The sequence below is a fragment of the Nelumbo lutea genome, chromosome 8, assembly GCF_056320005.1.
Source record: "Nelumbo lutea isolate HS-2025 chromosome 8, American lotus-T2T, whole genome shotgun sequence".
In the NCBI taxonomy this organism is placed as follows: domain Eukaryota; kingdom Viridiplantae; phylum Streptophyta; class Magnoliopsida; order Proteales; family Nelumbonaceae; genus Nelumbo; species Nelumbo lutea.
The window spans coordinates 47,055,784-47,070,043 of NC_142691.1; the positions used below are offsets into that span (position 1 = coordinate 47,055,784).

Below are 14,260 nucleotides of genomic sequence, written 5' to 3' on the forward strand. Positions count from 1 at the left end.
AAAATTTAAGAGGCATGTTGAATTATTTTTCAATACCCAAATTCATTCCTTTCAATCTAATTGAGGAGGAGAATATTGCAAGCTTTCTTCTTATCTTGACTCTCAAGGCATCTCTCATCGTTTGTCCTGTTCGCACACGTATGCACCAATCAATGATCATAAGTTCCAATACCATTCATTACAGTGCATTTTTCTTGGCTACAGTAATTTCATAAAGGGTATAGGTGTTTTCATACATCAATAGGACATGAGTTTATTGCATGACATGTGATTTTTTATGAAGACTTGTTTCTCGTTATTCCTACTCTCCACTGCTCTCATCTTCAATTATTCTCAGGTTCTACTTGCATGTTCCTCCCCATATTCATGATCCTCCAGTAGTTCAGCCTCCTGTAGTTCCACCTCTAGAGGCCACTTCTCCAAGTTCAGCCAAACAGTCTTCTACTATCGGTATTAGCTCCAGTAAGCAGGCAACCTCGCTTTCATACTATGGATGACTTGTTAGCTAACACATCGGTAATACCTCCACCGACTCGACATCACTCCACGACTACACATTCCATGGACGAATCTCCCTGTTCGCTTCATCTCAGCACAATTATCTCATACCAGCTGCCTTGGTCAGCTCTCTCTCTCTCTTAGAAATAGAGCCCAGATCTTATACTAAAGCAACAAAATCTCCTTAATGGAGATTGGCCATGCAGTTAGAGTTCGATGCTCTATTAAATAATGGCACATGGGACCTTGTGCCCTACCATTCATCCATGAATGTTATAGGTACTAACTGGGTCTACAATATTGAAAGAAAGTCAGATGGTTCTCTAGAGTGATACAAAGCCAGACTTGTCACTCAAGGTTTTCATCAGGTTCCTAGTGTAGATTTTTCTAATACCTTTAGTCTGGTGGTGAAGCTAGTCATAGTCCGTATAATTTTAGCTCTTGCAACAATTCATCAATGACCTATTTGGCAACTGGATATCAATAATGTATTTCTCCATGGTTTTATCATTGAAGACATCTATGTTCGTCAACCCAAGGGGTTCGAACACCCTGATTATCTGGATTATGTCTACAAATTAAAGAAATCCTTGTATGGACTTCGGCAAACCCCTCATGCTTGGTATTCTCAACTGCCTTCTTCATCTGTTCTTAATTTGGGTTTTCGAAACTCTGTGGCTGATCCCTCATTTTCCATTTACTAGGGTAGCTCCACTCTCTTGTACATATTGGTGTATATTGATAACATCATCATTATCGAAACTCTCCTTCTGCTATTACTTCTCTGTTTTAGTAGCTCTTTGTAGTTTTTCTTGTCAAAGATCTTGGCCCCTTACATTATTTCCTTGGGATCAAAGCTCAGTTTAATTTTGATGGTCTTCATCTATCTCAGAAATGGTACATCCTTGATCCATTGCATTGTACAAAACTAGAAGGAGCCAAGCCCTATAGCTCTATGATAGCGGCATCAAATATCTAGTACACCTCTGTTCGATCCATCTGAATATTAGAGTGTTGTTGGTGCTCTACAATATGTCACTCTTATTAGACCGGATATCTCATTCTCATTTAACAAGGTTTGTCAGTTCCTTCAGTCACCAACCAATGAATACTGGTCCATTGTTAAGTGAATCCTGCGTTATCTAAAAGGCACACTTGATCATAGTCTTCATTTCTCTTCCTCCTCTACTTCTCTACATCTGAATGCATTCACAGATGCTGATTGGGCTAGTTGTCTGGATGACTGCTGGTCTATGGGAGATTTTGCAATTTATTTAGATAGACATCTCATCAGTTGGAGCTCCAAAAAGTAATAAACTGTTGCTCGCTCTAGTACGGAGTCCGAGTTTAGGTCTCTCGCTAGCATTGTAACTGAAGTTTTATGGATTCGTCTCTTTTGGCTAATTTGGGCTTCCCTGTCATGAAGCCAACAATATGGTGTGACAACCTCAGTGCTACATATCTTGCTGCACATCTGGTGTTCCATGTTCGTACCAAGCATGTTGAAGTTGGCTTCCATTTCCTCTGAGATCATTGTCGCCAACAAATTATCTATCCAGTACATTTGTATTGAAGATCAAATTGCTGATATCTTTACAAAGCTTCTAGCCACACCACGATTTGGTCTTCTATGGTCCAACCTTCACATCCTATCGTTCTGCTTGAGGGGCATATTGGACATAACCATATCCGCTCCAAATCTAGTCTAGACTCTAGTCAATCCAGATCTAGTCTGGACTCTAGGATAGATAAGGATAAGAATGACCATATCAATTGTAAAGTTGGATCAACATGATCCCTCCTAACTGTACTCTATCTAGGACTCTTACTGTTTACCTTATCTTGTATGAAACCTATGTAAACCAAACTCTAAAGAGAGCTCTATAAATACTTAGAACTTAAGTTATTCAAAACACTGAAGTCGATCATTTTTTATATTTTCCTTGCTATTATTTTTGAGTATTTTATAGTTCAAACTAGCAGTACCCTTCGGAAAGTACACCCAAGGTTCTTTGCAGCTTGTGCAACTGACCACCTGTGCCAATGATGTTTATGAGAGAATTGCCAAGAGCCAGCTAAAAAGAGAATGGTCTTGCTTCTTCCATGTCAAGATCTCAGAGGAGGCGGACAAGGTTAAGCCTGAAGGGAGTTGATGTTGACAAGGACAAGAGCCATTAGCATAACCCATGAGTTCATGACTTATTAAAGTATTTTTGACTTGGAATTTCTATACAATATAGTTTGACCTGTCAAGCTGAATGGATATCAACTGGGTGAAGTGTTGCCCAGGATTAAATGTTGTAGATTGGGAACTAGGGGTGACTGAGGTTTCACTGCAAGCCAACATGGTTACAGTGATCAGTGATCGAATGGGTCAAGAAAATACCGAGGGGTGCAATAGACAGGGATGAGCTATGGACTGTTAGGTCGTAGGGCTTTGATACCATATGAGAAGAGGCTCAAAAGGATGAATTTTTCTCATTGATATTGTTCGATGAACTGATTACAAAATTTATATAGAAAGAGGTATAGTTCAATACAAATTATAACACTAGGATAGATAAGGAAAACTATTATCCTATTATGAGATGAATGCTTATCGAACTGAAGATGCATGTTGCGCACGAGATCTGACGTCGTCACTAATAGTGAACTCGCTGCTGCCACCCTTTCTCCTTTTTATCCACGTTGCTCGACAACTACATGCACTGAACTCTAAAATTGAACAACTATGGAGTGAAATTCAAGCTTATCATTTCATGACTCATTTGGTGGCATTTCATTATGATCGGAACACTATCTGATTAAATTCTCAGCTGAATTATCATTTCATTATAGGTTGTATAGTTTGCTTTTGTGTTTTGCTTTTTGTGGATGGTTTTCTTGTTGCTTGTGATTGACTGTCGAAAGTAGGAGTGGCAAATGGATGGGTATCCACCCATATTGACCCTCCAACCCACCATGACCCATCATCAATCCTAGTTAAAGGGTCATAACCCATCCTAACCCTAATCCACCCTGATCCACCCATATTGATTCACTTGACCCATCTATATTAACCATTAACCACCCTCACCCATACTAACCAATTTACCCTCACTTGTAAATACAAAAATGGGTCGGGATGACCCATATACACAAAATAATAAACTTTAAGAGAATAATGTCTCTCAAAACTATCATGTGACAAAAGAGAGTTAGGTTAACCCATATACCCAAAAATGCAAAAACTGTAGATAAATATAAAAAAATTGAAGAAAAAATTGCAAAAAGTATTAAAAACTTGTACAAAAATACAAAAATTACAATAAAAATACTAAAATAGTTATAGAAAATTCAGAACTATTGCAGAAAAAATAAGAAAATATGCAAAATAAATACCAGAAAATTATAGGAAATACATGAAAAGCACAAAAAAAATGCAAACACTATGCAAAAAAGCATAAAAAATTGTAGAAAATGCAAAAATATACTGGAAAATTTTAGAAAATGTAGAAAAATACCCAAAAATTGCAAAAATTACAGAAAATACCAAAATATTACAAAAAATGCAGAAAAATAACAGAGAAATTCCAAAAAATGCATCTTTTATGAAGGTACTTCTACAAAAGTACTTCTATAAAAGTGCTTTCATAAAAGTACTTCCATTATACATTTATAAAAGTTCTTTCATAAAAGTACTGTTATAAAAGTACTTTTGTAGAAGTGCTTTTGTAAAAGTTCTTTTGTAACAGTACTTTTATAAAAGTGCTTTTATGCTTTCATAAAAGTGTTTTTGTAAAAGTACTTTAATAAAAGCACTTTCATGTAAAAGTACTTCGATTAAAGTACTTTTATAAAAGTGTTTTTATGCTTTCATAGAAGTGCTTTCATAAAAGTGCTTTCATAAAAGTACTTTTATAAAAGTACTTTTATAAAAGTGCTTTGTGTAAAATACTTTCGTAAAAGTACTTTTATAAAATTACTTTTATGCTTTCATAAAAGTGTTTTCATAAAAGTACTTTAATAAAAATAATTTTGTGTATAAGTACTTTTGCAAAAGTGCTTTCATAAAAGTCCTTTCCTTAAAATTACTTTATAAAATTGTTTTTGTAAAAGTGCTTCTGTATAAAATTGCATGTGAACAGGAAAGTTAATTAAATCTATTTTATTTCACCTTTCTTCTCAAAATGAAATGTGGCATAGTGGTTTGGAAGTGTAATGAGATGTTGGAACACTAAGAGGCTTGAGTTTGAATCACTCTAACTTCCATTTATTGAGATTTGGCGAGTAAAAATAGAGTTGACTTTGACCCAACCCATCTTGACCCGAGCGACCCAACCCATCCTAACCCTAATGGGTACCCTCAACCCAACCCAACCTAACCCTTTTCCACTGACCCTAATGGGTTACTCGACTTATATTGACCCACCAATAGATTGGGTGGGTATGGGTGGGTATGGGTGGGTCAAATGGATTGTGGTCAAGATTGCTAGCCCTAGTCAGAAGTAGGAGTGTCTGTTAGGTGCAATTACATAGAAACAGAAAATGAGGATTAAATATCAGAAAATGGATTGATGAATTCTCATTGGTTTGTGTGAAATTTACCACAAAAATTAAGCTTAGGAGATATTGATCCTAATGTGTTAATTAGCACGATTTTTGTTGTATGAACCCATCTTCTTGTTTCCTCTCAAACATATCTAATCCAGTGAGATCCCTTGTGGAAGCTGAACAAACAATGGTAACATGTTCTAGACCCATCACATAAAATTTTAACCTATGATTCACAACGATTTGAAATTTTGTCTTGTATAAAGGTTTCATCTTGATAGTACAAATTTAAGAATAGCTTCAAGATAAAATGACAAAAAATAGATTAGGGTCATTTTGTCACGTGCAAAAAAAAAAAAAAAATCCAACACTAACACCCAATAAGAAGTGTTAGATCCAAAGTTCAAAGTATTGGAAATATCAAGTGTATCGAAAAAGCAATTTTAAGAGACATATTGAGATATGCCTTGGATATGCATGCGCATTCGAGAAAAACTAAGATGTGCAGAAATACACTTGGAAACACTATAAATACTTTAATAAATAATAAAAATACATCAACAACACTAAATATAAGACCCCAATGAGGTGTATATACATAAATTAATATATTTTAATGTTAAATGAGATAGGAAAAACCAACTCTCTTATCCAACCATAAAACATGCATTAGCACAACTTTTAATTGAAAATATAATTAATATTTATTTATTCTTTAAATAATTTTTGTGCATTATTTATTTCAAAAAATTATAAAAAAATAAATAATTATTATATAATATATTCAAAAAATAATTATTAAAGAAGAAATTTTAATTGCTTTGTGGATATGATAGATCATCCATATAATATAATATATTCAATCATTGTGATCAAATGATAAAATATAATTAATTAATTAATTAATTAATTTTTAATTCTAAAAATAAATAAGTAAATAAAATAATTATTAAAGAAGTAATTCCAATTGGTTTGTGGATAAAATAGATAATCCATAGAATTATAATATATTCAATTGTTGTGGTTAAATGATAAAATATAATTAATTAATTTTTATTTCTAAAAATATAAAAAAAATAAAAAATTATTAAAGAAGAAATTTCAATTGCTCTATGGATATGATAGATAAATCCATAGATCTAAAACATATTTAGTCTTTATAGGCAAAGAAAAAAATTACATTTTCAAATATTTTGTTAATTTATATTTCCCCCAAATATCTTCATGAAATTTCCATAAATCAAAGACAATATAAAAGTTTGAAAATTTTCACCTATTTTTGCCGTATTTGTTCAAAGTTTGAAAAATCTTTAAAAAATTAATGATTAACACTTTTTTCTTGCAAATTTTTTGCAAATCTTTGCAAATCTAGTACTCTAGGAATGAGGTTTGGAGTTTTAGAGTCATTTGGGGAATTAAAGAAGGCTTATTTTAGGGAAAAGAAGCTTGCTTTCCTCGTTTACATTTTTTTTTTCATTTTGGCCATATCTTTTTTGTCGATACACAACCGATACACCCAGATACACCCTCAACACAGGTCTGATACGCATGAAAAAAGACGAGTTGCCCGATTTCCATGTGTATCCTGTATTTGTTTTTCAAAAGATACGATATGTATTGGGTGTATCGTATTGAAATTTTAAACCTTGGTTAGACCAGAGCAGGTTGATCCGACATGAACTCTCATGCTTCTAGATACCAGATCTTCATCATCATCATGGTTGTAGACAATCACCCTATTAGATGACCAAATGCATATCAGATTCTATGATTCAATCTATACATCTTGTTCTGTTTTGACCCGAAATAGGTGTCAACCAACAAGAGATGAAAACCCTTGTTCACACAAAAGTCCATCAGGCTTGAAGCATGAACAAGTACTAGCCCACCTATACCTTGTGCTGAAACTTAATTAATTATAATGGGGGCGATGAAAATCGAACACTAGACCATTTCGTCAAAGTGACTCTAATACCATGTCAAAAAATCATTCAACCTAAAAACTTAAGCTGTGACGTGAGATCCTCGAATAGGTTGATATTCTCTAAGAGACAAAATATAACAACACTACAAGTGAATGTTCAAAACCTTCACTCAAATCAGTAAAAAGCCCAGAGCGTAAATGGAGCTAGGTTAATCCTCTATGGGCCTAGCAAAGTAAAGCTAGAATACATGCTTTGGTTCTTATTCTAAGGTTCAAATAATGAAGCCGAGTACGAGGCACTCATAGTCGGGCTATCACTAGCAAAGGAAGTCGGGGATAAACACCTTGTAGTATGTAGTGACTCACAACTTGTGGTCAACCATGTGAATGGACATTATGAGGCTCGGTAGCCCACCATGTCAGCCTACTTGGCCAAAGTAAGGTAACTCCTGCCCAGCTTCCACTCTTGGTACATCCAGCAGATTCCAAGATCGAAAAACAGTAAGATTGACGCACTCTCTAAGTTGGCCAGTGCAATCGACTCGACAAGAAGGATAGTCTACATAGAAGACCTACCATGCCCAACTATAGAAAGAGTGGCAGAAGAGGTCATCCATGTGATGGCAACACGGAGGAGATACTATCTCTGAAAAGAAAAAGAGTTCCGAGCTATGTCCGCAGATTTGCAAAAATTTGCTAAGGCATATAGGCCGACCTCTCAATACCTTGACTAATAGAAAGCATAGAAAAAGAGTTCCAAACTATGTCTACAGGCTTATGAAAATTTTCTAAGGCATCTAGGCTGACCCCTCAATAGCTCAGCTAAAAGAAAGCCTAAAGGGATACCAATGGTTTTTCCACTAAGGCACCTAGCCGACCTAACGACAGTTTCACTGACTTATGCGACAGTTAAATAGAAAGAAACACCATTCGAAAAAAATATCAGATGTGGGAAAAGTAAACTCCATTAAGCATGCTAAGGCCAAAGGCCAAAGTACATATATATAGAAAAAACCTTAGTAGTAGAAAGTTCAACATTGTGGGCACAAAGGCCCAAGAAACATCAACTTACAAGAGCTCATAAGCTCCTAGAAACAACAAAGAAGAAACTAACATAATGGCCGACCTTTTCCTCATCACTGCCCTTCTCGTCCTCTTTTGCACCAACTACTTCTTCATCGTCATCAGGAGTCAATGACTCCTTATTGACCTACTTGGCGAGCTCATTCGACACATTGTTGATAGAAAAAGTGCCAAAGTTGAAATTAGGATGCACCATCTTTAAGTAACGACGACAAAGATTAAATCCCTTTTGCATCATAGGGATTGCATTCTCCACCTCCTGGGCATATTTAGGGGAGTCACGGAAATGATCGATGGCTATCAATTCTGCTCGACAAATATCCTTTGTATACTTAGTCCGCCTCTCTTCCAGTTGGCACTCCTAGGCAGCAATGGTCTACCCGGCCTTGTCTAGCTCGTGCTGCATCTTCCCGTTCAGCTTGATGCATCGCTAGTGGTCCTCTTTGGCGCTAATCTAGATTCCTCGCAACTGAGTGTCAACACTAGACTACAGCTTGGCCTTCTCTCTCCATCCTTAAGCGACCTGATCTAGCAGTACCTACGCCATGGTGTTCACCTACCAAAAGAATAAAGGTATGATCAGAACAAGAATCACATAACCAAAAGACAAAATCTTCGAAAAAGGACAAACCTGAAGTATACAATGAATCATCCGAGTTCCAACGTCGGCTGGGTCCAAACCACGGTAATACCACACATCTTCTGGAAGTAGCATGCCCCTTCCCATCCGAAGAGCTACATATGGGTCGTTCAGATGATCAATCATAAAGACGTCGCCATTCGGGATGAAGCAGTGTATATTTGAGGTATAACAGCTAGCAACTTGTTCCTCCTGGCCGACCTAAGGTTGAAAGGTAGCAGGGACCGTGGAGTCCCGGTTGGTACTCATAGGGTTGCTACCTCCTTCGAGGTCGATGACAATAGGGGCGAATGATGGCGACCTCACATCGGCATTGACCGAGGTGCCCTTCATTGATGAATGACCGGCCCTTCACATCTTCCTCAAAGCCTTCTTCTTAGATGCTACCAAAAGTGACTCCATGCTTGCCATATCTAAAAATTGGAAAAAAGAAGTTAGTCGAGTCAAAAAGTTAAATAACAAAAGTAGATACAATGGACTTGAAGGCCGACCTACCTACGTGACTTAGGCCGGCCTGTATGAGCATATGCTCGGCCAAAAGGTTTTCTACTAGGAACCTCTGGCGAACAAAATGTTGAACTGCAAGTTGCAGCTCTCCATCGAACTCTAAATTGAAACTCCGACAATCCCTCCACCATATGGTATCCATATTCCAGCCATTACTATGAGAAAGGAAGAATTACCTATTCTTCCCAATCATTAACATTGGAGGGAAAGTCAACTAGCATCTTATAGCTGCCACTGAAGGGAAGATAAAAATAATAGGGAACATTGGGGACCTTTTTCATAGAACACAACCCAGAGAAAACATCTATATCCAAGGGGAAGTAATGGTGGTGACACAAGGAAATCAGCCCTACCAAAATTCGGACTGCATTAGAGTGTAACTGACCTAAGGAGACACCATAATGTGAGAGCACCGTAGGAATAGAAGGGAGACCGGTGACCAGCGCCCCCTCAAAGGCACAGACCACATCTCGGACATGACTCCAGGGATACTCGTCAAGGCCAGGCTGGATACATTCGAACTCAGTAGGTATCTAATAAATACTATACAACTCTACTCTATGCTCACTAGAGAGCTCGATAGGACCAAAAGGGGATTCCACTACTCGGGACTCTACTCCTACCCCTAGCTGAGACATAGAAGGTTCTCCCAAAGAGCCCTCCTATAATGCCAACCTATAATCTAACGATCTACCCTCTGAAGGATCAAAGGACATATTTATAGAGGAAGCTCCCCACCAGGTAAAATAGACAAAGGAAACCAGCACCAGTGACGAACAAAGTTTCAATAGGTGAGTAGACAGTAGCACCTTGACCGAGACCTTCTTAGATCGGTCACCCTCCTCCTCAGAGAAAAATACAAAAATAGTGCGAGTGGGGCCTCAGTAGGGACCCTATATTTATAGTCCATTGGGAAGAATGGTGAACGGTTGGGATACACTGACAGTAGATCGATGGTCGAGACGACGCCACTATGCATGGGCTATTTTGAATTTAAATTTTGTGCACTCACTGTGCACACCCTCCTTTTGAATAAAACCTTAGAGAAAACATCTAAATCCAAGGGGAAGTTGTGGTGGTGACACAAGGAAATCAGCCCTACCATAGTTCGGACTACATTAGGGTGTAGCTGACCTAAGGAGACACCGTAATGTAAGAGCACCGTAGGAATAAAAGGGTGCAAGGGAAAATGGAGACCAACAACCAGCGCCTCCTCAAATACACAAATCGCGTCTCAGCCATGACTCTAGGGATATTCATTAGGGTTGAGATGGATATAGTCAAACTCAACAAGTATCTGATAAATACTATACAACTCTACTCTGCGTTTGCCAAAGAGCTTGGTAGAACCAAAAGGGGATTCCACTGCTTGGACCTCTACTCCTATTCCTAGATGAGATGCAAAAGAATCTCCTTGAGAATCCTCTCCTGAAGAGACCTCTCCTCCCCACTTATAGTTCAATGGTTTACCCTCTGAAGGACCAAATGACATATTTATAGAGGAAGCTACTCATCGGGTAAAAGAGACAAAGAAAACTAGCACCAGCGATAAACAAAGTTTCAACAGGTGAGTAGACAACAACACCTCGACCGAAACCATTCAAATCAGTCACCCTCCTCCTTAGAGAAAAGTACAAAAATAGTGTGAGTGGGGCCTCAGTAGGGACGCCATATTTATAGTCCACTAGGAAGAATGGTGAACGGTTGGGATGCGCTGACAATAGATAGACTGTTGAGATGACACCGCCACGCATGGGCTATTTCGAATTTAAATTTTGTGTGCTCACTATGCATGCCCTCTTTTCAAATTCAAAATTTGAAATCTGCCACGGTCTCACCCAGTCTCAGGCCGGATTAGGTGAGCAAGCTAAGCGACCTATGAACTAGTCGAACCAATTAACTTATTGAGAATTACTTCCTTTGTCAAGCTGACGTAGGCTCGGGAGTGGGGGGAAATTGATGAAGGGTAATTTGGTCCTCTAAACTACATCATGACACGTGGCCTTTAAAAGACACCTCAACGCTGAGTAAGCAAACCAGCTCGGCAAGTCAGCTTAAAACACCTCGCTCGGTCCTACCTCAACTTCCTTGGCCGGGCCGGGCTAATAGGTTTCCCAGCATATGAAGACCCACCTTAGAGACCAGTCGAGATGTAAGAACTTGTGGGGACCTACAAGGCAAGCTTGTTGACGTTTCTATAGATACGTTACCAGCCCAAGATCTCTGGAGTGCTAATGAATCGATTGTTACACCGGCCTACCACACCGCACGCATCAGAGTTAATCGGACAGACCATAACCCCATGCAAATTATGTAACTAACATAATTACTCTCCCAAGCGAGCAAAAACGGCTCTGCGAGAAGACTCAATTCACTCACATCTATATAAAACCCTCATTCTTACCAACAAAGGTACGTGCGATTAAGCTTTCACACTCTCTTATCTCCAAAAGAACTCTCAAACAACTCTCTGACTTAAGCATTGGAGTGCCCACCCCGAGTAAAAACTACCAACACTGAAGTCCTTGTAGGAGGAGACAAAGGGGGTGATGAGAAGGAAAAATATCATACTTTTCTCACTTAATATTTATTCTTTTATATTTATTTTATGTCCAAATGCACTCATTATTCTCATATTTTGGTTTAAGGCACGAAATGAGGCGTTAGGTGAGAAACAAGACTAATCGGGTCATTTTATACAGTTTCGGCGCCATGTGGTAGACTGAACATAACTCTCTCATCCGGACTCCCATTGAGATGATTCAAGATGCGTTAGAAAAATCATGAAAAGTTCTACAACTTTCCTGTTTCGCATTTTAATAGATTCGAAATGCATCGAAGTCAAAATCGGGCCCGAATTCTCTGTGACTGCATAGGTGACGTGTTGAAGACAATCCTTAGCCTTGAAGCTTTCATCCGCGATTTCATCACTCTCCCACTCACACAAGAACATTGTTTTATCTTAGTTTAGAGTCTTTTATGGATAAGGGAGACTTGTAGATTGACCTAGAGAAATTTTAGGAGATTGAGGTAGGCTTCTTTTGGGGGGGAAGTAGATAAGAGGAAAAAACCCTAAAGAGAAGAGGGAATTGGCAGAAAGAAAATCAAGAAAAGAATCAGATTTGGAGCAGCCAAACATCTCTTTTTCTCTCTTCTCCTCTCTCCTTTGTTCTCTAATTTTCTTGGATTTGCACTATGACTATGCGTGGCTAAGCTCTTGTACTTAGTCGAAGGAAGAAAAAACCTCAGGGTTCACCAAACTGTGAGATTTAACTTAGTTTTTATTGTTTAATTCATGCTTTGGGTATCGAATGTTCTTCTATGTTTATAACTATGGTTGTTTCGTTTGATTGATAGGAAGGCCTAGTAGCTTATTATTCGTTATAATCTATTGCTAGATTAGATATCAAATCCATAATTGTTTGATCCCTCTAATCTGCGAAGCAACTAGGGTTTAATGATTTGTTGCGTCAGGAATTGTTAGATCCTAGGAAGAATAGTCGACTAAATTAAATGCAACCACTTGTTCTTGTGTTGTTTAGATTCATCGATCTCTAAGGCATAATGCAATTGCTGAATTAAATCTTTAACGATTGTTTAGGGGTTGTTCAATAGTAAGGATTAAGAGGATCGTTTATTTTCCAATTAACTAATAGTAGGAAGATGCAGGAAAATAATTACTATGATGAATATTCAAAATCTGAGTTGATTTATCATTGCATCGATGAGCAGTAGTGTAATTCTGATGGTGGGTGTTATCCTAGACCAAAATTTATTCCTTGATTAATCTCAACACTCGAAGTTGCCTAAATTCTTATTTAAATTTCGTTCTCTTTAATTCGGATTTTCTTTATTTTAAATCTGATTTTCGTCACATACACCCCCCTCCATCTTTGATTCACGTAGCACATAATTCAGGTTAGATACTCCCTAGGGGAACAATCCCTACTCGCACAACTACATTTCATTTTTGGGTGCCTATGACAACACGCCAAATTTTGGCACCGTTGCCAAGGAGTATTCTAATCAGTTTTTGTGCTTCTTGTGATCATTATTTTGTTTTTGAATTTTTGAAAAAAAAATCCTTTTTTTCTATAGATCCTTTTGATTGTTTGTGTTTTAGCATAGATTAATTTTTATTTTATTTATTTATTTATTTATTTAATTGCTCTAGATTTTATTTATTTATTTTTATTTGTTTTATGGTATGTCGTTTTGGGTTTATTAGGTTGCCCTTAATTTATGCTTGTAACCTGATTCTCTAAGAAAGGTAATTTGTAGTTCGATCCGGAAATAGAAGGGACTTTGCGTAGGTTAAGGAGAGAATCTCGGAGTCATTCCGAGGAGAACAATCTAGCCTTTGATTCTTTATCTGCTAATGGATCTGATTTGAGAGAAGAGGACATCATGGCCGGAAACTGAACCTTGAAAGAGCTTGTCGCACCTTATTTGAATCAGCAACCCTTATGCATAACCTTTCCTGCTTTAGATGCTAATGTTAATTTTGAATTAAAATTTGGATTGATACATCTCTTACCCATCTTTATGGTCTTGCAGGTGAGGATCCTCTTGAAGGAGCTGCATGTTGTATGCACGAGCATGAAACCCATGGGGGTAACTGAAGAGCAAATCAAATTGAGAGCCTTCCCATTTCCTCTGAAGGATTCGACTAAGGATTGGCTCTATTATCTACCTTCTGGGAGTGTTACCACATGGAACAAGATGAAGAGGCTATTCCTAGAAAAGTACTTCCCAGCTTCAAGGGCAGCCAATATCAAAAAAGAAATCTGCGGAATAAGGCAATACAACAGGGAGTCCTTACATGAATACTGGAAAAGCTTTAAGAAGTTATGTGCAAGCTGTCCCCATCACCAAATCAGTGAGCAACTACTTATTCAATATTTTTATGAAGGACTTCAACCTACTGATAGGAAAATGATCGATGCTGCTAGTGGAGGGGCCATAGAAGATAAAACTCCCAAGGCTGCAAGAAATCTGATTGCAAATATGGTGGCCAACTCTCAATAGTTTAGCTATAGACTCAACCCTCCAACAAGGCATGTTAACGAGGTAAA

At 37.7% G+C, this 14,260-nt stretch overlaps 1 protein-coding gene across 3 annotated transcripts in view; it reads left to right on the forward strand.

Annotated features, from left to right (window-relative positions):
• The window catches only part of LOC148844008 (uncharacterized), a 31,994-nt gene extending 18,408 nt beyond the window's left edge, over window positions 1-13,586 (forward strand). For 2 of the 3 annotated variants that reach the window (XR_016102919.1, XR_016102911.1), the window contains exon 9: window positions 13,467-13,586. The gene's annotated coding sequence lies outside the window, so the exon portion shown is untranslated. The remainder of the gene's footprint in view (window positions 1-13,466) is intronic. The other variant, XR_016102914.1, reaches the window with a different exon arrangement.
• Window positions 13,587-14,260: the final 674 nt, after the last annotated feature.